Source organism: Megachile rotundata, chromosome 5 (assembly GCF_050947335.1).
Source record: "Megachile rotundata isolate GNS110a chromosome 5, iyMegRotu1, whole genome shotgun sequence".
In the NCBI taxonomy this organism is placed as follows: domain Eukaryota; kingdom Metazoa; phylum Arthropoda; class Insecta; order Hymenoptera; family Megachilidae; genus Megachile; species Megachile rotundata.
The window spans coordinates 4,787,469-4,812,384 of NC_134987.1; the positions used below are offsets into that span (position 1 = coordinate 4,787,469).

The 24,916-nt window shown below is 30.1% G+C and overlaps 1 protein-coding gene across 2 annotated transcripts in view; it reads left to right on the plus strand.

Moving 5' to 3' along the window:
* Positions 1–4,314: 4,314 nt before the first annotated feature.
* The window catches only part of pot (zona pellucida domain protein papillote), a 50,217-nt gene continuing 29,615 nt past the window's right edge, over positions 4,315–24,916 (plus strand). The window contains exons 1-2 of one of the 2 annotated variants that reach the window (XM_076532247.1): positions 4,315–4,509; positions 5,017–5,379. The gene's annotated coding sequence lies outside the window, so the exon portion shown is untranslated. The remainder of the gene's footprint in view (positions 4,510–5,016; positions 5,380–24,916) is intronic. The other variant, XM_003703005.3, reaches the window with a different exon arrangement.

Genomic DNA, 24,916 nt, shown 5'->3' on the forward strand with positions numbered 1-24,916 from the left:
ATTTACGAACTTGGACATTTGATAATTTAGAAATTTTAAGTTTAAAAATTTGAGATTATAGAGGGTTGCTACTTTGGAAATTTTTAACTTTAAGTATTTGGTAATATTTTAATGAAATAATTTGCAAACTTGGCTTACTGAAGATAATTCAGTAATTGGGAAATTTAAGCCTTGAAAATTTAAAAATATGGGAATTTGGAAATTTGAAAATTTAAGGGATTGGTAATTTGGAAATATTGATTTATACAATTTGATAATTTCGAATTTGTCAACTTTCTCAATTAGAAAATTTGTGGTTTTGATAATTTGAAAACTTGTAGGCTTAAAATTGTAGAAATGCAAAGCCTTAGTTTGCAAATTTTGTCGTTTGAATATTTTTAATCTTTTTAATCAAAAAACTTGAAAATCCATGAACTCTACTATTTAGAATCTGAAAAGCCATTTATAATTTAAAAATTTGTGAAAGTGAAACATTTCTCAACATGTAACTCCACATGCACCAAAATCTGAACTACAGAATACTGCACACATTATACACAATTCGAGCCGTCCCTGGTGGGTGCTTAAAATATTACGTCATACAATCGACCTGGTTTATTCGAATTGCAAATATCATTATTCCAAAAAATCGCATAACACTCGTGCTTGCTCCAGGAGAACAAAAAATAGCAACAGCAATATGAAACATTCGTTGCTCCAACAAATATGTTTAGAATTTCTTGTTCACTCAGAATCATCTATGAAAAGCACCGTTAATCGATATTTCATAATCGTTTCCTTTTATTGAAAAGAAACTGAAGAGAAAAGAGACGGAAAGTTTGGGTGTGGGTGTCCAAGGTCTTCTGCTTGCCATTTACGGCCGCGTGCAAAACCGGACACAGAGAGCTGCGACAATGAGCGAGAACGAGACAAAGTTGAAAAGAAGAAAGAAACGAAAAGGCAAAGCGTGTTTTGGTCTTATCTCGAGCTGGCAAGATGGCTTAAATCTCCATCTTGAAGTTGTCTGACTCTGTTCGTTCACCACTCATTCTTGGCAGGTAATTTTTACTTCACACCTGCTGTTATCGAATTAAATGTAACAATCTGCTTCTCTATCAGATATCGCTAATTATGGAAATATATGTGGGATGATGTTTTATTTGAGAGGTAGTTAACACGTTTACTTTTATGGTGATCACTAGCACCTAGTATTTTGTATAATTAAGTAATTAGTAGAAGGAGAAACAGAACGGAAATAAAAAGGAAAGAAAAAGAAATGAACAAGAAAAAAAATTTGTGCTCTTATTGCATTAAAAATGTACAAAATTAATATAAAAATTAAAATTTGGAAATTAATAGATGACATTCTTAATAAATAGTCTTAACCTCTTTTACTTTGTATAAATCTTTATTTTTAATATATCAATTAATTTTCATTGTGTTAAACAATTTTGTAGACATTTTCTAAAATATTTGTTATAATTATGAGAATGTGAATGTAAAATTTTAGTAAAATACTAAATAAATATTAATGACATTTTTTATAAAATAATTATTAGATATCTTTGATGAAGACCTCTTGAACAAAATGGATGTGTAAAAGAGCAGTAATATATTAGGGGTACCGAAAAGTAATCAAAATCTCTTCAATGACTTCAAAGTTTTTCAATGAAAAATTGAAGGACTTTTTTAAAAAGGGAATCGAACAATTGCCTTTACGCTAACAAAAAGCGTTAGAAAATTATGGAAATTATTTTGTTGATTAGCATTTAAGATTTCTTTAATAAATAAATGTTTTTCGAAAGCAAACGAAATTTTGATTACTTTTCGGTGCCTTTAATATGTTTAAAATGATGACATTTTTGTTCGGAAAAGTCTTTTTTTCTCCATTTATTTATTCCAATCTTACATTGGCACTTTTATATTATATTTTACATTTTGTATTTTAAATTTAATATTTTACATTTGATATTTTACATTTGATATCTTATATTTCATATTTTATATTTCATATTTTATATTTCATATTTTACATTTCATATTTTATACTTGTTATTTTAAATTTGATATTTGATATTTGATATTTGATATTTGATATTTGATATTTTATATTTTATATTTTATATTTTATATTTTATACTTGATATTTTTAATTTGACATTTTACATTTGATATCTTATATTTGATGTTTTATATTTGCTATTTCAAATTTGATATTTTATATTTAATATTTTGTACCTGATATTTGAAATTTGATATTTTTTATTTTATGTATTACATTTCATATTATAAGACTTTCATATTATTGATGTCTTCCAAACATAAAACATCTTCATAAATAAATAACAAATCCGTTACTAATACTGTAAAACATTTCTGGATCACCAACACACACGAACCACAAAAATTATGAAATACAGGGTCGACGATCTTCCTCTAATATATGCAGACAGGAGCACCATGTACAAAAGTTTCTCTTCTGAGTGAATATATTTGAAGAAGGTAGTCATTCATGGTGTTTTCTTACACCTCTCCATTGATGCTGTTAATATTTGCACATGCAAGCTAAGGTTAGCATGCGTGTACCGGATGAGTTATTAAAATCGATTTTCTCGAAAATAAAATGTCATATGAAGGGAAAAGATATTCCACTTTCGCTTGATCTTACGTAAAGAATTGCTTGATGCACGGTTATGTCATAACTGATATATTCTCTGACATTTTAACAAATCATTTCCTTTTGGTCATCTAATCACCCTTAAGTAGTTGATGATTTCTGGTATTTCTCGACTATTTTTGCATTGTTAATTAATATATTGTTCATTCATTTTTTGTGTGTTAACCCTTTGTTGCATAATTTTTTCAATTTTGAAACGAAGAATCATTTTAAATTTTCAGAAGTTATGCTAATAATAAACTAATGTAGTTATACTAATAATGAAGTTAATATAGTTATACCAATAATAAAATTGCAAATAATAAAATAAACAAAACATCTTCTAATAAATTTATTTAAACACATGCATGTATCAGTAATCAGGAGATTGATTAATGTTAAAATTTAGAAGGAATTGAAGCTTTGTGAATTAAATCGTTATTAACATAGATATAGTGCGATTTTCATTCACATAATTTCATTATAAACTAAAGTTAGGAATATTTATTGTCCAAACGCGTGGGAAGTTTAATTTGTTTAAAATGTTGAGTTAGACTTCATAATCGAAAGCAAATATTCAAATATTGTACAGGACCACATATATTTTAGCATTCTTACATTCTTATACTTCCATGAATCTGAACTACCAAATTTTGCAATTTTAATATTTATATATTTCTAAATTTCAAAATTCCCAAGTTTTTACATTTAAATTGTCAGGCTATAAATTTCCATATTCCTAAATTATACAATTATCAAGTATCAAAATTTCTAAATCTCCAAATTGCAAAATTCACAGATTCCTAAATACTGAGCTACAAATTTCAAATTTCAAAATTTCAAACTCTCAAATTCTTAAATTTCTGAATTTTCAAAAATTTCTTCAAATTCTGAAATCATCAAGTCCTTCAATCTTCGAATTCTAGAATTTCTAAATTCTCGTATCTTCAAAATAGCAACTTCCCAAATTCTCGAATCTCTAAATTTCGAAATTCTCAAATTCAAATCTTAAATTTTCCCAACTACGACATTTCTAGGTCCTTAATTCTCCAAATTCTAAAATTTCCACCCCCTTAAATTTTTCCATTAGAAAATGTCCAAATCCCCAAATTTTTAAAATTCTAAATGATCAAATCCTTTAATTCCGAAATTCCGAAATTTCCAAAATCTCCAATCTAGAAATTCCGCCACTTCCAAATTCTTAAACTTCTAAATCTTGAAATTTCCAATCCTCAATTCTCCGAATTCCGAAGTTCCCAAATTCTCAAACTTTCCCGACCAAATCCCAAATCCTTAAAACTTCAAATTCGTAAAGTACCAAATCCCTAAATTGTCAACCTCCCCAAGCCCCACCACCCCAAATCCTCAAATCCTGAAATTTACCCCTTCCAAACCACCAAAACCACTAAAAATGAAAAATGATTTTCACAATCCCGATAAGTGATCATCTGGAATACGAGAAATTCTGAAGTAGCCGTAGCAATGCAAAGAGTATAAGAAGCAAATTCTGTGGCTGGAGGTTGCAGAGCTTAGCGCGACATAAGGCCACGCACTCGCAGGCGTAAATAGGTGGGTGGATTGGGTAGGCAGGAAGGATAGCCGTAAGAACGCGAGAGTGGCGTGTACACACGCGAGGCCGTGTACACCGTAGAAAAGAGAGGGAACCGAACCGCTCGGTTTGTTAAGAGGTCTCTCCTGTCGCAGGTAAAACGTCGTCTCTGGAAAGTGAGTTCAGTCGCGGCCGCGCGATCGCGTCGAACGATATTTGTCTGCGCGGTGCAGCCTGTTCATCTTAGGGGCGTACCGTTCGGCTCCGTGAAACTCGGAGTGCATCGACAACAGCATCCTCCGCACGTTGCCACCGACTGTACAAGGTACGAGAAAACTACCTGTTTAACCGTTTGCCAACGACAAATAACCGAACGGACATTGTTGGCTTTGACCAAGCATCGCTTACCTAACACCGCTCGTTCGCTTACGTCGGTGACAAGCCGATTGTCTGTCAGCGTGAATCGTTGTCGGATGAAAGAGACAGAGAGTCGTGAGAGTTCGGGACACGGATGCGTGCACACGTTCGAATTGTCACCGGTTCACCTGGATGATCATGGGATACACCCACGTAAAAAAGAAATACCAAGCCAAAAACGGTTTGCCAATTTCACGCCTCCGAAATGCTCTCTGTCTCCGTTTAATGTAATTTCATACTGGCAATGATTCGGTTTTCACTTTCTCGAAAAAAATCTGACTCTTTCCGGGAAAGGAATGCGCGGTGTCCATTAGCCTGGCTATTAATGCAACCGGGCCCGTGTGTATTAACGGCGGTCGGTAAGTTTAAGAAAGCGAACGGCCGTGCGTGCAAATTAATTACTTTCACTGGACAGAGTACGGGACGAAAAATCGTCGGATAGCTGTGCCGCTGGTCTCCGGTTACTGTGCAACCGAGTCGACGAATAATCCCTTCGTGTCTCGCTATTATACGGAACACGACCACTCAGGGAGGTCCTCTTTTTCGCAAGCTTCTACATTTCGGCCGCAAAACGACGAAACCGCGCGGTTAAACGACTCGACTCGGCTCGGCTCGGCTCGGGATTCCGCTCCCCCCTTAACACCCCACTACTCGCTGGCCCCCCTGTTGCCCCCCTACGTCGAGAACCGGTCCTGCTCGCGGCCGCTAGCCGATTTTGCCTGGCAAATACGCAAGATCGCCATCTTGGATCCGCCGGGGATGACGTCATTGGTACAAGGTACGGTCGCTTGCTCAATTCTAGCTGCAGCTAGAGATGGAAACAGAGGCCACGTTCAACTTGATGCTTCGATATTTCCTCTTTCGCTTTGTTCGTCTTTATTTAACCTTAACCCTTTATAAGGCCGTGGAAAATAAAAGAGACAGAGATATGTATTGTAGTCAAATTTAGAGTTAAACATCAACTTGGATCACAACCTTTTTTAGATTCTATAGCACATTCAGATATAGATGAAATATAATGATTTTGGATGTCCAAAGTCATTGGTTTCGAAGTTCATTATCTGATACTGTATGTTTCTCTTTGGCCGTCAAATTTTCCCGTTTGCCTTTCCTTCACCATTTTATTCAAACCTCGTTGATATGTTTATCTTCTCCCGATATTTGCTTTGTTACTTTTAACGATTCCATAATTCGTTGGTGGAATTTAAAGTCTCATTTGCTTCTGTTTCATGTTTTTCTTCGAATCGACTCATTTTTAATACGGATACCATTGTTAAACTTCGTCTTGGAGCTCCATCTTTCTAATTTCTTTAGCATGCTCTGATAGCATTCCATACATACAGACGAACAATATAATGATTTGGAATGTCTGAATTCATTGGTTCAGAAGTTATATTCCCCAAGTTTGGTTTTAGAGTACAACTTATAAACCAGGTGAATTTTTCTCCGGAAATTATGTATGTTCGTTTTGGATTACCATCTTCTTCTCTTTTATATAATTTAATAGTATTCAATATATATGGATAAAATTTTATGATTTCGGATGTCGAAGTACATTGGTTCAAAAGCTATTCAAATTAAAGTTTGATTTTGAAATGCAGCTTACAAACCAGGTGAATTCTGTTATTTAGTAAAACACTTATTGTGCCTGGATTGATTCCATTAGGAATGCCATTAGGTAAACATTATTTCGGCAAAATTGTCGCTGAATTTCTTTTGGTTAGAGTTTAATCGAAGCTTGGCCGTAATCTAACTAAAATTCAAAGTAAATTATACTTGCCGACGAACTCTTTACAGTAATTAACATTCTTACGCATATAGCTATCTGCGTTGAGTCCTGTGCAACTTTTGAAACAGTCCGTGTAAATTTCACTATCGATATTAACGTGTTCCTGTACAACTGGTAGTATAGTGAACGCCTTACGATTCTGAATTACAATCATGCGATAATTGCTTGTGTTAGAGTCGGCCATCCCCAATACGCAAGGACCATCTACTTTTCTGACATGACTGTATTTTCTTTTATCACATTACGCATCATCTTTAAAATCATGTAAAAATATGAATTGATTCGTGCAACATTCTCAGTACAATTGACTGACCGCCTGCTGGTGGATGGATAAATATATAACCTGACCGATACTACTTGCATTTTTCTACACCTAAATTAGGTACCTCAATAATGATTGTAAAACCAAACTCTGAGGCTCCTAAAGATTCTGACAATTTCGTTGTATTTCAGCTATATTTATCGAATGATATCTGAATATGCAAAAGAAGCTAAAGAAAAATTGTGATCCAAAACGAAGCTCACGCGGCATCGAGGACGAATATATTTCTTTTTGTCGATGGAATTCGAGGGGATAAAATATTACAAAGGACACGCTCAACTTGTTGCTTCTGTGTTTCCTTTTTCACGTTGTTCATCTTTATTTAATTTGAATCGTTTATAAGGTCGTGGAAAATAAAAGAGTCAGGAACATGTGTTGCACTGAAACTTAGAGTTCATGTTGCAGCGAGGACGAGTGCATTTTTTCTTTCGGTGGAAGGTCAGAGGGGTAAAATATTTGCCTTATTATGAACATTTATAGCTTTTAGTTTTGTTAATTACAGGTCATATGTTACTTGTTCCTCTGATATTACTGATATTCCTTTGTTTGTCTTTATCTAATTTCAATTCTTTATAAGACTATGGAAAACGAAAGAAATAGAAATATGTACTGTATTAAAGTTCAGAGGTCATATGGCATAGAGAACATGTATTTCTTTCTTTTAATAGAAGACAAAAAGAAAACTAGGTAGCAAAATATGTTTCTTATTAAAAAAATTGTACATGAAATAGGGGTAGTCGCAGTTTAGTTAGTCACAATTTAAAATTCCTTTAGATAAGAACAACTACTCAAATTTGATACGTTGTACATTTGAAACTTAGAAAGCTGAAATATTTGAATATTAGGGGATTTTTAAACTTGAAAATTTCTTATGTTAAATTATACAATTTTATTATGGCACAAAAGATATAGCAAAATGTTAATTGTAGTCAAATAAAAAATTTTCAGCATTACTCTATTAATATTTTCCTACAAAATTAGGTACTTTTAGTATTATTCATATTTTTATTACGTAACAGATATAATCAATCATTAGATATGCTATTATTGCAATGAAATTATACGAAAAAGTATACCACTTTATGTGAATTAAATCCATCTTTTATGAACAGTGACTTTTGTCATAATCATTTATAATCCAATGCATATTCATGGCTCTACAATACACACCTTTATGTCTTTAAAATTATGAAACACCTATATTTGACGTTTGAAATATTTTGTTAGAAATGTACACGCTATTACAAAAACTAGTTAATAGTTAGATATTTAATATATTATATATTATAATATATTATATATTATAATATATTGTTATTTAACTAATCTATAGCCACTTAACATGATAATGTTCAAATGAACGATTTTTCAAGAACCAATTAAAAATCTGTCATTGAATTTTCTAAATTCAAAATGAGGAATCCAATGTGGCTAAAAATGTTCTAGAAAATGACAATGAAGTTAGAAATATTTACATTACCGTCCGTAAGTATCCGGACACTTGATTTCGTTACATAAAACATAGTTGAACTTTGTACAAAAGGTATTTAGGGTTATCATATCATTTGTAATAATTATTATTATCTTTTCTGAGGTGCCATAACATAATAGAATTAATTTTTAAGTACAAATTATACAATGAGAATGTGAAAGTAAAATTCATGTCCAGAAGTACAATGTCCAAATTTGTGAATCCAATGTACACTTTCGATTCTAAAAAAATTTTAATTTCTACTGTGTTTCATTTCTATGGTGCAGAACGTATTCAGAGGGTTCTTCGATATGTTTCAAGTGTTTGTAAACTGTTGGTAGTTGTTTAGGTTCCCTCAATGGAGATAAGAATAGAGGTAACGCTACGCACTCGACAGTTTCGGTTTAGTTCGTCTGTAGCTTCTTTTCCATCGAAATATGAGTTCCAAACGAGAATTATTAATCGGAAAACGTTCCAGTATTCTGACCTTCGAAAAAAAATTGATTTTAGTTACTGTTGTAGATACTTGAATAACTTCCATGCAACGCGAATGCATATTTCGCTTGTGTCCGGATACTTATGGACGGTAGTGTAACACGTCACTCAATAAGTCTCCGGTCTAACTAAGAAAAACAAATTTTTTTTTAGAAATTCCACTTTAATCATCAATATACTTTCCTTCCAGTGTGATTCATTGATTCCAACGCTCCTGTAACTTTTCAATTCCCTTTATATAAAACGATTTGTCTTTGCCCCCAAAATAAGCTTCAGTTTCCGCAATCACTTCTTCATTTGAGCCAAATTTCTTTCCCTGGAGCATTTTTTTCATATCTGCAAACAGCCAGTAGTCGCTGGGGTCCAAATCTGGGGAGTACGATGTGTGGGGAAACAATTTAAAACGTAATTCATTTAATTAAACCATCGTGTTCATCGACTTGTGACACAGCGCATTGCCTTCGTGAAACAGCAAACGCGGAAACCACTTTGAAAGCAATTTGCATATGCCCAAGTTTTCATGCAAAATTATGAAGACACTATCTTTTGATATCTTCAAGGCATCAGCTATCTCACGCAACTTAAGTTTACGGTCTTTTAAAACTACTTTGTGGACATTTTTTATGTTTTCCGGAACAACTGCCGATTTTGGGCAACCAGAGCGTTCAGCATCATCGGTGCTTGTACGACCGTGTTTAAATTCAGCATACTAGTCAATGATAATTGATTTCCCTGGTGTAGAGTCCCTATAATGCTTATGAAGTCACTTTTTGGCTTCAACAGTATTTTTTCCGATTAAAAAACTGTGTTTAATCAACACACGAAATTCCTTTCTATCCATTTACTTCAAAATTACGAAACTAGAGGTACTAAAATGACTGTAACTTCTAAACTATTGGTCAGAATACCCTGAAATTTTGATACGTACTGTTTGAAGGTTAGTATTATTCAAAAATTATTGAGTGACGTGTTATATAAAAATTTTTGGATCTCTAGTGTAGTCATTTATGTAATTACACATAGTTTCGGTCCTGAACAAGATCTGTTAAATTGAATGAATATTTGTTTGGTTGATCAGTATCTTCGATTGATAGAGTGTGATCATCGCGTAAATTAAATAATGTTGTTAGAGTTTAAAAACACATCTTGTTATACGCTTCAAGTAATAAAAGTTCATCAAATGTAATCGTAATTATTTATTATAGTGAACCAAGCTACACTAAATACAAATCCGACGACAGCGACTCGAAAAACCCCTAAGTACAAACTTGCATGAGAATTTATTCGAAAACGTTGTATCAATAAAAATGATCAGAAATAGCATAAAATTTTCAACTTTGAGCCGCCATATTGGATGTTGCCATCTTAAATTTCGAAAAACTTATAAACGCAACAAATTTCCTTCTCCAAGTTAAACTGAAACAATTGCAATGTAAATATAAAACAAATGTTTATATAAAAAATTGTATTTGAGAAAATTCGCCAGAGCAAATATACTTATTTCTTTTTTTAAATTGTAAGCGATCTTAATAACAATCTTAGAATTAATTCTTCGAAAATAATGAACTGAAATTTTAAAGGAACAGAATACTTTACGTGAGAAAACAGTTGTGTTGTATTCTTTGAGGAGACAAAACATCTCGAATTTCTTGACCGAAAAAGTCTTCACAAACATCGTTAATGTGAACGTTAACGGATTAACAAAGACGTGCAAAATGTGTTAATGAGAATCATCATCTAAAGTAACTTATGTTTTCATTGTATCCAATTACGGTAAATAAAATATGTGATGTTTTAAAGGACACATTATACGATTGCAATTTAATTGTCCTGAATCACATTTATTTCGAAGTATTTTGAGTCAAAGTATGTTGTCTCAGTTTGAGGTTGAAGGTCAATTGAAGGTCAACGTGTTCGGGTCGTTGAATTAGTCTTTCATCGGTTATAATGTTATATTAAAAAAGATACATTGACCTTGATAACACTGAAGGTTGTCTTGATATCTCGCAAAAGATAAAATACATGAAAATCAAGTTCATTGGATGAGTCTGTTAAGAGCTGCTCATTTTATATAAAATGATTTTTCGTACAATAATTAATGAGTTTAGACGTCAATTTTTGTTAAGTTGACTTATATTGATGCGTTCTAAAAAAACTTATCTTTACTTGAGAAAGAAAAGACTGAAATTAAAGATTTAGCAAAATGGAAATTGAAAAATTTAGGAATCTGGAAATAGAAAATTGGAATGTGCAGAAATTTTTTAATACTGGAATTGGGAATATGGGAAAGTTAGGAGTTGAAGTATTTGAAAATTTTTAACAATTTTAGTACTTAAAAATTAGGAAATTTAGACATTTGAACTTTGAGAAATCGACAGTTTGAAAATTTAGAGATTTTCGAATTTAGGAAGTTAGGAAACATGGAATTTGAAAATGTGAGGATTTCGAAGTTTGCATATTTGAAAAATATGATTCTCGGAAAATTTGCAGATTTGGAAATGTGGAAATTGGAAAATTTAGAAATTTGATAGTTTGAAAAATTAGTAATTTGGTAATTTGGTAATTTGGTAATTTGGTAATTTGGTAATTTGATAATTTTGTAATTTGGTAATTTGGTAATTTGGTAATTTTGTAATTTTGTAATTTTGTAATTTTGGTAATTTTGTAATTTTGTAATTTGGTAATTTGGTAATTTGGTAATTTGGTAATTTGGTAATTTGGTAATTTGGTAATTTGGTAATTTGGTAATTTGGTAATGTGGTCATTTCGTAATTTCGTAATTTAGTAATGTGGTAATGTGGTTATTCGAAAGATTTGTAATTTTGCAATTTTCTAATTTACTAGTGTAGTAATTTAAAATTTTTGTGAGTAGCAATTCAGAAATTTGGGAATTTGGAAACTTGGTGATTTGATAGTTTGGAAACTTAGTAATTTGGTAATTAGGTACTTTGAAAATTTGAAAATTTGAAAATTTGGTAATTTGTAATTTGGTAATTTGGTAATTTGGTAATTTGGTAATTTGGTAATTTAATAATTTGATAATTTGGTAATTTGGTAATTTGGTAATTTGGTAATTCGATAATTGAGTAATTTAGTAATTTAGTAATTTAGTAATTTAGTAATTTAGTAGTGTGGTAATGTGATAATGTCGTAATTTAGCAATGTAGCAATTTGAAAATTTTGTAATTTTGTAATTTGCCAAATTGCCAGTACTGTAATTTTGTAAGTTGGCAATTTTGAAATTTAGAAATTTGGAAACTGTACAATTTACTTATACTTTGCATTACGCTCGAATCTGATAATCGGCAATAACATTTTCAAACTTAATAATGTTCCTAAAAGTTTCATTTAGAAAATTATTCATATATTATATAAATATCTTAACGCATCAAAGATTAGTGTTTTTTTTTTAATTATATTTGCAAGTAGGAAGGTAATATTGAATATTGACAATTTTTCCATCATGATTGAATGGACGATTAAATAAAGAATGATTTATTCTCTACGTTATTAAATTGTTATTTCGAGAGAGTTGGATGTAGAAGATGTTCCTTCATTTCTATAGATGGAGCGAGTAAATTTACATAAGAACGTGACCTGTATTGAATAATGAGTAAACAATGGAACTGTTACTGACGCTTTACGCCCATCAGATCTCAGCATTCTTGACATTTCTCATTTATTCCCTACCGAGTGTTTCAAAACTATTACAAATTTTGAGAAGACAGATTTTTATTTGAGAACTTCATAAGTAAATGTTTGGTACGTACTTATAGAAAATAATATTTTATATTTCTTTTAGAATCAACTTGTATTTACTTAATACACAATGGAATTATTTTACTAAGATTTTTAGACTGTGAGTTCACGGTAATGTTTTTTTATTAAAATCGTCGATTTGTTAAGTTCTTGAACGTATTTACACGCTTCACACAATTTCTAGCAGGATTTTGTATACCAATTTCTAGCAAAGGGTGTCTTTTAACACCTTTTCGTTGGAATGCAAATAATTGCCAAGACTGTTGGGATTTCAAATTGTCAATTAAATGTAGATAATTTGAGAAATACATTTATTGATGCATCGATGTGTTTTTATTAGAGATTATTTAATCAGGCTATAAATTCTAGCTTAATTCATCAATTTTTTTAATGCTAAAGGAGGACATAATCATCCACCATTATGTGACTCTCAAATACTAGCTATAAGTATGAATATGATCACCCAATATTAATTTCCTGTTGCATCTTGCAAATTAAATAAAATAAAACAACAGCGTAGAATAAAGAAAAAGCATAAGTAAATAAGAAGATCACGCGTGTTCTTCAGTAAAAGAAAACTTGCAATACATCATTCAATAGCATGAAGCTGAAATATGAACCGTTCTAATAATATATTTTCACGACAGAATTTTTAGTTCGATGTTAATAATAATCTGCACAATCAAAGATCGCTACACGCAAACTGTGTTTAACGTTCTCACTTCCTTTATTCGTCGTAACATTGCAGCGATAAGTACCACTGACTGGTGCAACTATGAAGAGTCTTGTAACACCTTTTCGTTTGAATGCAAATAATTACCAAAACTGTGAAGATTTCAAATTATCAGTTAAATGTAGATAATTTGAGAAATACATTTATTGATGCATCGATGTGTTTTTATTAGAGATTATTTAATCAGGCTATAAATTCTAGCTTAATTCATCAATCTACAAAATATAAATATAGCGATGTACACTAAAATGCAACATGGCGGGAAATAAGCGAATATCAAAGTTATGTCGCAACTCCTGTATTTTCCGTCACAACTGAAATCAGGATTCTCTAATCTGATAATAATTGATCCGATGTTACAAAATGGTATTGATATTTATATTTAAAATGGTTTAAAATTAGCCACTGTCAAATCCTAAAGGTGTCAGAAGACCTCATGGTAGAAATAAGTATACCATATGTACATTTTTAGATCTAGGATAAGTTAGTAGAAAATGATATCGCTGAATTAATTTAACAACTATTGCATGAAAAGTGAAAAAGTTAATTGTGGAGAAATGATTTAACTTAGGCAATAATTTTAAGTGAAAATTTGAAAGGTGTCTTTTGACACTTTTCGGTAGAAATAGTGTTGATAAGGTTTTAGAATTAAGATCGTTCAAAATGATTATGTAATGAGTCTCAAGTTTATACAAATCCGTATTCATATTGATTATTAGAGAAAACAATATGAATTACTAGTTTTACTGTATTATGTGATAAAAACAATACATTTGATATTGAGATCAGATTAATCACTAGAAATTATTAGATGTTCGTATAAAAAGAAGTATATGGGGTATTTCAGTCTTTTACTGCAAAACTTTACTAACATATTCCATACAAAAAAAATAAGAAGAAGTTCTATTAAAACAGAAATTTAAACACTCCATGAAAAAATGAAACAAAAATACCAAATAACTTGGATCTGTTTTGTTTTTTAATGTCATATACAGTATGTCCCAATTTCGTACATAAAACTCTATCAGCATGTTCTACAAATAAAAATGACACAAAATTGTTATATGATTACAGGCTACATAATGTTTTGTCGAAATATTGCGAGCAATATACAAAATGATAATAGACTTGTAATTTAGACTTGTAATTTATAATATTGACTCTTGTAATATTGCATACAAATTGTCGAATTTCATATATTTTTTATCAGCTTTGAATAATACATTCAAAAACTTATGTTCATATTAACATTGTTTCTTATCCTTATTTGTAGAATATTCGTTAAGTTGCAGGGACAAAACTGAAACACTCTGTATGTCATACTAAACAAAGCAGTCGTCATTTTTCTTCTATCTTTTTAATAAAGTATTTGAAATCCTACGTTAGTATAACATTTTTTCTATTTCTACGAATAAAATATATTAATAAAGTTTACATAAAATTTTACAAAAAAGTTTTGCATTTGTGAATGCTTCAGAAATGAGACACTCTGTATATCAAGGAACATATAAATTAATGTCTCCGTAACAAAAAATAGATATAAATAGACATAAATTGGATATCTTGAAAAATTTATTATGTCAATTTTGTTTAGATAACCGATTTATAGACCGAGTTTAATTCACTATGTACGTTTTGCTGTCGATACGTCTTGACTTGCGTCAGATAGTATGCCCCATTTACATTTTATCAGCGTCATTAACAATTCCTCGTAATATTTTAAAACTTGAAAAATTATCTAAAAATGTCTTACTAAAAATTTTCTTAAAACTATAAAAAATCATAATTATCTATAATTATATAGTAGTCTATATTGACATAGTATAATTATATTATCTATAATTATATATTAGTGCCTCTGGAATCCTTTACACGGTTTCACCGTGAAAATAATTGCCATACTTGAATCACTATTGATTTGAAATAAATTCCTCAGGATGTGAATCACGGAATTTCCTGTCAACCTGTTTTAGCACAAAAAAGGATTAATACTTTTAACCTTGCATAGGTTGCATAACAAAGTTTCCATAGGGATTTTGCGGAATTTCTGGTTCCACGTATTTTAAATTTGTGAATCAATTCGAATGGGTAATTTAAAATTCGTCTCAAGTATTTCTGCAGTCTTTTTGTACGGTACTTCGATTTCTAAATGTAAATTGTTCGCAATATCGTAGAATGTAACTTTTACTCTTGTTCCTAGTTTCATTTAGTGTGTTTTTTTTTTTAAGAGTGGAAGGTGGTACTTGCTCGTAACCTATTGAAGCATGCGAAGTGAAATGACCGGAAACTATTTTCGAACAGACATAGCAGTAATTGTTAAAATAGTTGATAAATTATTGAACAAGTTATTTATTGTAATATTTAATGTTTTTAAAACGCTACTTATTTAATATCTTTAGTAGTTTCTTGAAATGTAGTTAAATTTATTCTGAAAAATATTAAAGGATGTTATTATAGATGTTAAAAAAAAAATGTTATTTTTTGAATTGATTAAATACTTGTAAATGACTATTCTATAATTAAACATTAATAAATAAAGATGATGAAGATGACTGATTTATAAGTATAGTTAAATTCACCTTAAAAAATATTAAAAAATGCTATTATAGATGTTCGAATATAAAAAACGATATTTACTGATAATTAGGGAAATATAAAAAAGTTGATAAAAAACTTATAAACAATTATTCTATAATTAAATATTAGTAATTCGTTGAAGATGAAGATTATATTAAAATAGTTGTTATGTATGGATAATTTTGAACGCATTAATTAAAACATTTTATTAATGATAAATATTGAAATGCTGAAAATCTTGATATAAGTAAACTTATTATTAATTCTTCGTAATAGGGAATGTTGCTAGGATGTTTTATTGACATGTAATTATTTCTAGACTTGTTATAAAAATAAATTTTATAAATTTTATAAATTAACAACAAACTTACTATGAAAATAAATTTTGTGAGTACTTATTAAACTCAGTTTGAAAATAATTTTTATAAATTTCTGCAAAACTGATTATGATAATAAATTTTATGAATAATTACTTAACTTACAAGGGAAATAAATTTAATAAATAATTAATGAATTCATTACTAAATACAAATGTAAACATATTCCTTTCACATGGAAATGTCTTATGCATGGAATATAAATAGCTAAAATACTTTTCTTATCTTAGGATTAATATTATCTCGTACGTTCTACCAAGAATTTATTGCCATCTTGACGAAATCAAGAATAATATGTAAATTACGTGAAATTCGTAAGCAGGTTTTGATACATGCACGCTTTCACTCAACAGTGCGGGATAACCTTATTCAATATCACATTTTATTACATAAGTTAAAGCCAATGGTTTTAATGACTACATGTAACTCTCACGTTAGTGTTCAAAAAACGTATTCTATACATAAATGCAACATACACTTCCTTCTGTTAATTGTGACAATAACGATAAATATGATATTTAACTGTTTTTCATAAAACGTTACAAACATTAATTATTTTTATGTAAGAGAAAACTCAAGCAGTTGAAAAATCGATTTTAATAAAAAATTTGTTATTTCACCATGCAATTAAACAAATTAAATTTTGAAACTCCTTAAAACATGCATTTATATAAATTTCTTTGGGTTAACTGACTTCTTAAGCTATCTTACACACCAGACGTAAAGAAATGATTTTAAGGAAAGTCAAAGAATTGAATTTTGTGAAGAAATTAATTTTTAAGTATCAGTTTTTGAAAATTTGATGTACTTAATCGTCAATCTATTATCAAATAATAAATAGTCTCTCCAATATTTTTATTTTTTGTAGTAATAAATTATTAATTTATAAGAGAAAATGTGAAATATAATTTACAGTATCGTTTAACATAAGCAACAAGTTTTTATTATTTTAAAATACTTGAAATATTTATTTTATTCAATGGTATTATTATTCATTAATACAAGAAGGTTCCCTTGAACATTGAGTTCTATAAAAAATATAATATGGTTCTCAAGGACTCAAAAAAGAAAGTGGAAACATCGTATTTTATACATATAGGGCGATTCACCTAAGTGTGTCACCTCAGTCTTTTGTGAACTGTTTATTATATAAAAATATGAACTATACGAATATTAGCACGATATCCAGAGAAGCACATAATATAATAATTAATTTATTATTTATATTTTTGTATTTTTTCTTTTATACTTTCGTTTTTTTTTAAATATTTATTTATCGAGATACAAGAATCATCGCGAGTTTGTTAATAGGAATGGGTACAATATACCGATACAGTTGGAAAGAGTATTGAATACTGAGTAAAAAGTTGATAGGATATATACATACAAAACTTAATAGTTATTTATATCTCAGTAACAACAGGTGTTGTTATTCAACACCTTCAATCTCGAATGTATTTTACGACACATTCTATAGAGACGTGAATCTTTGAAGTCGTACTGTTCAAAAATAAAAAATTAGTGGTTCATATTTTCGGTACTTCCTGTTACGATCTTTCAATATTGCACTCTAACCTAACTTTTGTGAAATATAACGATTCGTTCTAAATACTGTCGTTTTGTAGTAAATAATTTAATAAAAATAAAATACGTAATTATTTAGGTGATGTCACGCGGCACACGCTTTCCTTTTGCAGGTTAGAATGAACATGAGGTTACGGCAAATAGTAGCGCTCAGGGCCTCCGTATTATGGACAAGCTTGAAAATCTCGCGGTATTACAGAATTTACTGAAAAATAAAAATAAAAAGGTCTGTAGGTGTTGCATGTATTCTTTTTTGCTACATTAGACCATTTTATGATGGAATATGTATTTGATACGGTAAAACTACCATTTTTAATTGATTAATACGAAACAATTCAGTAAGCATTTCTTTTGGGTAATTTCTACCAAAATCGTCGAAAGCTTAATGCGCATTCTTTGATAAATGTTTACAACATTGTAACACATTACCGTTGCAGTTTTTTTATTCTAAATCCTATACGTTGATAATTACATTTAATTTGCAAAGTTTATTCTTTCTTATTTATATATGTATCTCTTTTAATCAATAATTTTAATACAAAGGCTCCGTAATTTATAGATCCATTCTAATAGCATAATAATACCAACAATGTATACAACTGAATAAAAATACAATGAGTAACAGTGCAGTAAATAATCAGGTTCATTCAAAAGTATCTTTGAGATCTTCTTCTTTTTGGTGTATGTATTTTACTGTTAGGTTGTTCTTGAAGCTACTTTCGTGACAATAAATGTCAGAAATGTACTTGGAACAATATTTTACTAGCAAATCTCATAATTTTTTAATAGATGATTTCTTTCTGAGAGATAGTAGGGGATAATAACGCAGAATGAATCCTAATAACTCATTAATGCAACAGAAAATATGAGATATTCTGCGTTTTACTTACTAACACAACGAAAGAAGCTTTTGGAACAACTTAATAAATAATTTCATTTATAAATAATTAAAGATGTATTTCACACAAATTAAAGACTGAGGATGAAGATAACTATTTTGAAAAATTACTTATTATGTTTGTCTTTATTTCGATAAAAATGGCTCTTTTGTAATGTCTATAAAAAATTTTTATTAGTGATAAATTAGAAATATACATTATTCATATTATATAAAGCGTATATTATAAAATTGGAACAACTTGATCGCTCTTTAAATTTGACTTCCTATATTTTTCAGTCGTATGAAAAACCCAAAAAACGTATAGAAAATTTATTTTTCTTATTAAACTGAGTTGATCTACTTTTGTTATGTATAATTTTCTTACGTTGTTGTACATATACATGTAATTTTGTCTCTATGTATCGTGTTGTCAAAGATTGTCTATACTATAGGCTGCAATTTTGAGTCTTATGACTTAAAATGTTTAGATTAGACTGCTGAAGACACTCTCAGTTTGTTGTATGAAGTTTGCCAACAATCTGACGTCAGGATCCTTGTCATCATCGACGTCGATCATCATCGAATTAATGAAAAGTCGTGTATCGATATCGTTTTCGATAATTGTTGACAGACTCGACTGAAACCACGTTAAAAATTCTATAACTTATCATTAACGGTACTTAATAACGATCATCATCATACATGGTAGTAATTGACATCAGTTGTGAAATCAACAATAATCGTATTCAGTATCGTTTTCAATAGTTTCACTCACATTCAATCATTCGAAACCACGTTAAAATCTGCACATCTCATTCTTGTTCTACCTACAGATTTACAGTAGGTACAAATTTTAAATGCACATTCGAATTCGCATAAGACACCCGGTCTGTAGACCTACTAGTTTAGAAGAATTTCATAATTGAGACAGACACCGTAAATGGTACACACACTCTATTTGGTAGCACATTTTTGAAAGTATCGTTACACGTACACCTTTTTTGCGCGGTCCTGTATATTCACGGGCTTCGTGCAAGGGCAACAGAGCATACACGAGTCCGAGTTTTGCGTGTGCGTAGCCAGTGAAAGTAGAGACTTTGTGCAATCAGACGATGTTGTCTCCTTCGGATACTGGTTCGACTTTAAAGGCTCGATGCCTGTCTCCTAGACTTTCAACCGGACTGGGTGTTAACGTCACTCTTCTTACGTTGCCCGCCTTCGTTTTTCCAACGATTCGACATTTTCTCGGACAATATTTTCATTACAGCGCTCTTATAACGTGTAACATTCGCAATAATGACATTTAACGATTGCTTAACACTTCGCTCGGAACCTCTTAATAACAGCAATTAATCATGACAGTTGTTAATTTTCTTCATTTCCTTTTGCGCTAAGGTCATAAAGTATATCGTTGGTATTAAAAAAATGTATATGATAATATACTGTTAAATGTACATTGCGAACTGTTACAAAGTGTAGCGTGTTTTAATTTAGTGCATTAAATACATATTGGAAGATAAATAGATCAAATGTATACTTTATTTAATATGTATATTTTATGTATACGTTACTATTTTACTTAAATGTTATTAAAAATAAAGTTTTGAATGTGTTCAAATTAGAACTCAAACTTGTATATTTAGTTATTTAATGTAGGTGATTTTTAGAAAATTTTTAAGTGAACAGTGTTTTCAATTTTCTCCAAAATAAGTGTTACAAAATATTATATTATTAAATATTAAGAAAATTGCAATTAATAAAAAACACAGTAGTGTTTCTAGACACACGTATTCAATTATTATCCGTAATAATTTAAACTAATTATTCAACTCTAATTATAACCTATCAACCAATTCAAAATGTACCCAATGTTTCAACTTTGTTTATTTATTTTAACACTGTAGTAATAATTAGCTGCAATGACACAATTGCCTAAAAAACTATAGATTGTCATGTTCAATTTTTACTATTAAATACATGTATTACATAAAAAAATAATACTTTAGAATTAAAATAAAGATGTTCAGCGGTTAAAGTTGTAAGATATGAAACTTTTTATTCGAGCATAATAATTTGACCATCAACCGTGATCCTGAAACCTAGTCTAGTTTTCCCAATGAAATAAAAAGATAATGATTTATGTAAATACGTGTACCAACGGAATTTGTACCAAGGACGGAGATGCACTGACCTCCGTTGGAATCGAGAAGAAACAATCGTGGGAGAACCGTGTCGTAGCTTGACATTCCTCGTTGAATCGTGAATCGCGAATTGCGAACACGTAAGAAACTCCTACACGAAAAATACATGTCCAAGCGATGGGTTCGTCCGATTTGGCGTCTGGAAACGTGATCAACAAGACGATTCGATACCTGTTGCTGTTAATCGACACCTTTCGTGTGTCATTCGTTCGACGGATCGATTAATTTTTGCACCTGACGCGTCACCAATCGTGATGAAATTACTGAATAGGTACTTGCATCTTTAGAATAGATAGTAAATACAGGGTGTTTCCGGTTTGGTGGTACAGAAAAAAAGCTATGCGACAAAATTAGCTGAAAATGTGGAACAAAATTGTTTTATGGATGTAAAATTGTCTTCATGGAAAACTGAATTTGTTCATTTCTGAAGTATTTGCAAAAAAATTTCAAACCAAACATGACAAATGCAACGACATTTTTAATAATGTATGGATTAATGAATATTATTAAATAAATACATTTAGTCGTTAATATTACTAGAGTATGTGAAAGATGTATTGATGATGTTGATCAATGTAATGATCATAGACATTATCTTCATATACATCATACACATCATAGATTTATATGGAAGAGTATATAAAATAGCAATAGTCTACTATTAATCCATTTACATATTTCATCTCTGAGCAAAAAAATTACTGGTGAATAATTGATGTTAATTTGTATGTGATCATGCGTATATCAAACTATGGTTTCATCTTTTTGAAATTCTAAATTAATTTTGTATACTTGTTGTGATAAAATCCTATACTAATCAATTTTCTCTTAAATTAAAAATTATTTAGCACATCATAAATGTTACTCCATAAACAATACATAAATATAACTACAAAAATATTATTTGTTTGTATATTAAATATTAATCTTTTATGAGGGATTTGAGACATTAATCTGTTATGTAGGATCATAAAAAAATTCTGTAACACTGTTCTATATAGACATACAAAATATTTAAAAACTTTGAGAACAAATCTAAACATGTTTTCTATCTATAACAAAACTATAAAATTGTTATAATTACGTTCAAACGTCAAAGTGTCTTTTATCCTAGATAAAGTTTTTTACGGCGCGATTGTGGTTGTGCTAAATATCGTATATCAACGAATAGTTATTTCCTCCTTGCAGAATATCTCGTTTCTGTATCTTTCATTTTAAGTTAAAATTACGGGTTTTCAGGTGAAAAGAATAGAGTACAAGGTTTCTTTTTTTGCTACTGACTTATGTTACAACCCAATAGCTATCGAAACCGGAAGACAGCAAGATGTAATTAAAATATCATTGACGCCTGGAAATAATTTATGTTATTTGGTATGCAATGTAATGAAAGTTGCTAGTTTTAATATTATGTATTCAGCGGAATGTCACGTAGGAGATTAAGTGAAAGTTAAATGGAAATGATTAACAACTTGGACGAAAAACGTTCTTCTACGAGAAGATTTATATGTAATAAAATATGGACGCTTTATGGTTGTACTTATATTGTATAAGTACATGATTATACTTATATTGTAGTCAAGAATGAAATAATTTTGACGAATGATGTAAAATAATTAATTATAACGTATAAATAAAAATTAGAAAGTTAACCGTTAAGTTAAAACATCTTTGAACCGCTTGCAATACTTCTTTTAGTATTTAAGCTCAATTATTTTCTCTAACTTAATGTTTGCTAATTATAGCCTCAATTCTTCTACTCTAATTACAGTTGATAATATTGTCTTTAAATTATTCAATACTAATATATTAGTGTAAGATAATAATTTCAGGTTTTTAGACTTTACACATTTTTAAGACATAGATTCAAAATTTGTTAGATATTCAACGTTTTCAATAATTGTACGATATTAAAAACTTTCAAGATTTCCAAAATTTTCACAAACCAAAATATTGTGGATTCTTGGGGCTTTCAAGAATTGAAAGACGATCAAAATTTTCAAGATTTCTAAGATTTTCAACAATAAAAATATTGTGAACTGTTAGAGTTTTCAAGAATTGATAGTCATTCAAAGCTATTAAGATGTCTATTAAGGTTTGCAAGAATCAAGATATTGTGGACTGTTAGTGTTTTCAAGAATTGAAAATCATTTAACACTGCCAACATTCTGAAGACTCGAAAGATTAAAAATTATTGAATCTCTAAAAATTGTTAAAAAGTTAAAAATTGTGAAAACTTTCAAGATGTTTAAGACTGTAACGTCTCTATCAGTCTTAAAATAGATTCAAAGCAGTATAAAGACAGCGTACGCATTATTTACTTCAATATTTGCAAGCAAGCGTCGTGACGGCCCCCATCATTTATAATACATAATACAGCATCTCAAAATACCGTCGATTGCCATATGCTTTTATGATACCACAAATTGCATGCTCTCATGATATCACAAAACAAGTGTGACAAAAGGCGTGCAGAAATGACCAAGTCATGAGCTCGTACACCAGCGAACTACATCAGTCCGTGACTGTCACGGTCTGGACACTTGAGGGGTTAATTTTATTGGTAACAAATTTGCCATCATGGGAATAGCAGTTATTCAGTGCAAGAAATTGACCACACAATTGATAACACGAAAAATAAACTATAATCACAAACATGAAAAACTGCATCAAATTTTATAATACATTAATGTTTTCATAGTATAATGTGTAGTAATATGGTGTTATAATATGTTGATAAATATGGGAGTATGTATGTAAGTATATAAATATAGATGTACAATTCTGGTTATACATTTTTAGTTATACAATTATAATTATACAGTACTTGTTATATATCTAATTATACAGTTCGCGTTGTACATTAATTATACAATTTTAGTTATGTACTTCTAGTTATACATATGTATAAGGTGAAGTGGGGTAAGTGCAGACTGGTTTTTGTAAAGTTGGTATTTAAAAGTAAGTATTTTCAGTCTGCTATGTAAATATTTAACTCTGTCGATATCGAACGCTTTGCACAATTACTGCCATTTAATTAATATTAGCTAGGACCTTAATTTTCCTTGTATACTTTGATTTTGATAGGGAATTGTTTAAAATGTCAACTACTCTGCACTTTCCCCGAAAATGGGGTAAAAGCGTAACTTGAAGTTAAATATATTGAAACTTTATTTCATGTCCAATGGAGCAAGAGCAGAATTATTAACAAATCTGCTATAAAATACTTTTTACTGCAATATGCAAGTACTCTATGCTGCAAACAAGTACTCTTAGCTGAAATATAAAAGGAGATATAGTGAAACAAAACACGGAAACAAACATACTAAATGGAGAAATTTCGTTTATATTGTAATAAAAATAGCCTGTATACGTACTTGCCCCGTTTACGAACTTACTCCACTTCGCCTTGTATTGTATATTGTAATTTATTCGTTATACTAAACTAGATACTATAATTATCATATGTGATGGTTGAACTTTTGTGACTCCTCATTGTTTTTACCTAAAGCGATTAATTGCTTAGTATTCCTTAACAATATCAACGGCACTGAAGTATTAGTCACTAAAACGTAAGAGACACAGCATTTCTCGAATTACGCAATACAATTTACTACTGCAGCATGCAACAAACGACCTACTTCCCTGTTAATTTGTACCATACCTAAGAGTGTCGACACCTGCATATCTTTTACTCTGTTCCTCTTACTCTTTTCGCTGGTAAAATCTTTCCGTTATGTTTCAATTCTCTAACGGAATGCTAGTGTCCCACGTTGGGTGCCGTTTGATGCTGGGTGAATGTTATGTACCTAAATTTTTAAATCTTAATACTGTAAAATTTATATATTCTTAAATGCGAGTATCTTTGAATAGATAAAAGTGGCTAAGTTTTGAAATTCTCAAGTTTTTAAATTGTTAAACTTTTAAGGGTTTAGATTGTCAAACTTTAAAGTTTTCAAGTACTCAAATTTACCGATTCATAAATTCGCAAATTTCCAAATTTCTAAATTTCCAAGTTTCAAATTATGAGATTCCTAAATTTTCAAATCTCCAAATTTCCAAATTCCCATATTCTCAAATCCCCACATTCTCAAATCACCACATTCTCAAATCCCCAAATTCTCAAATCC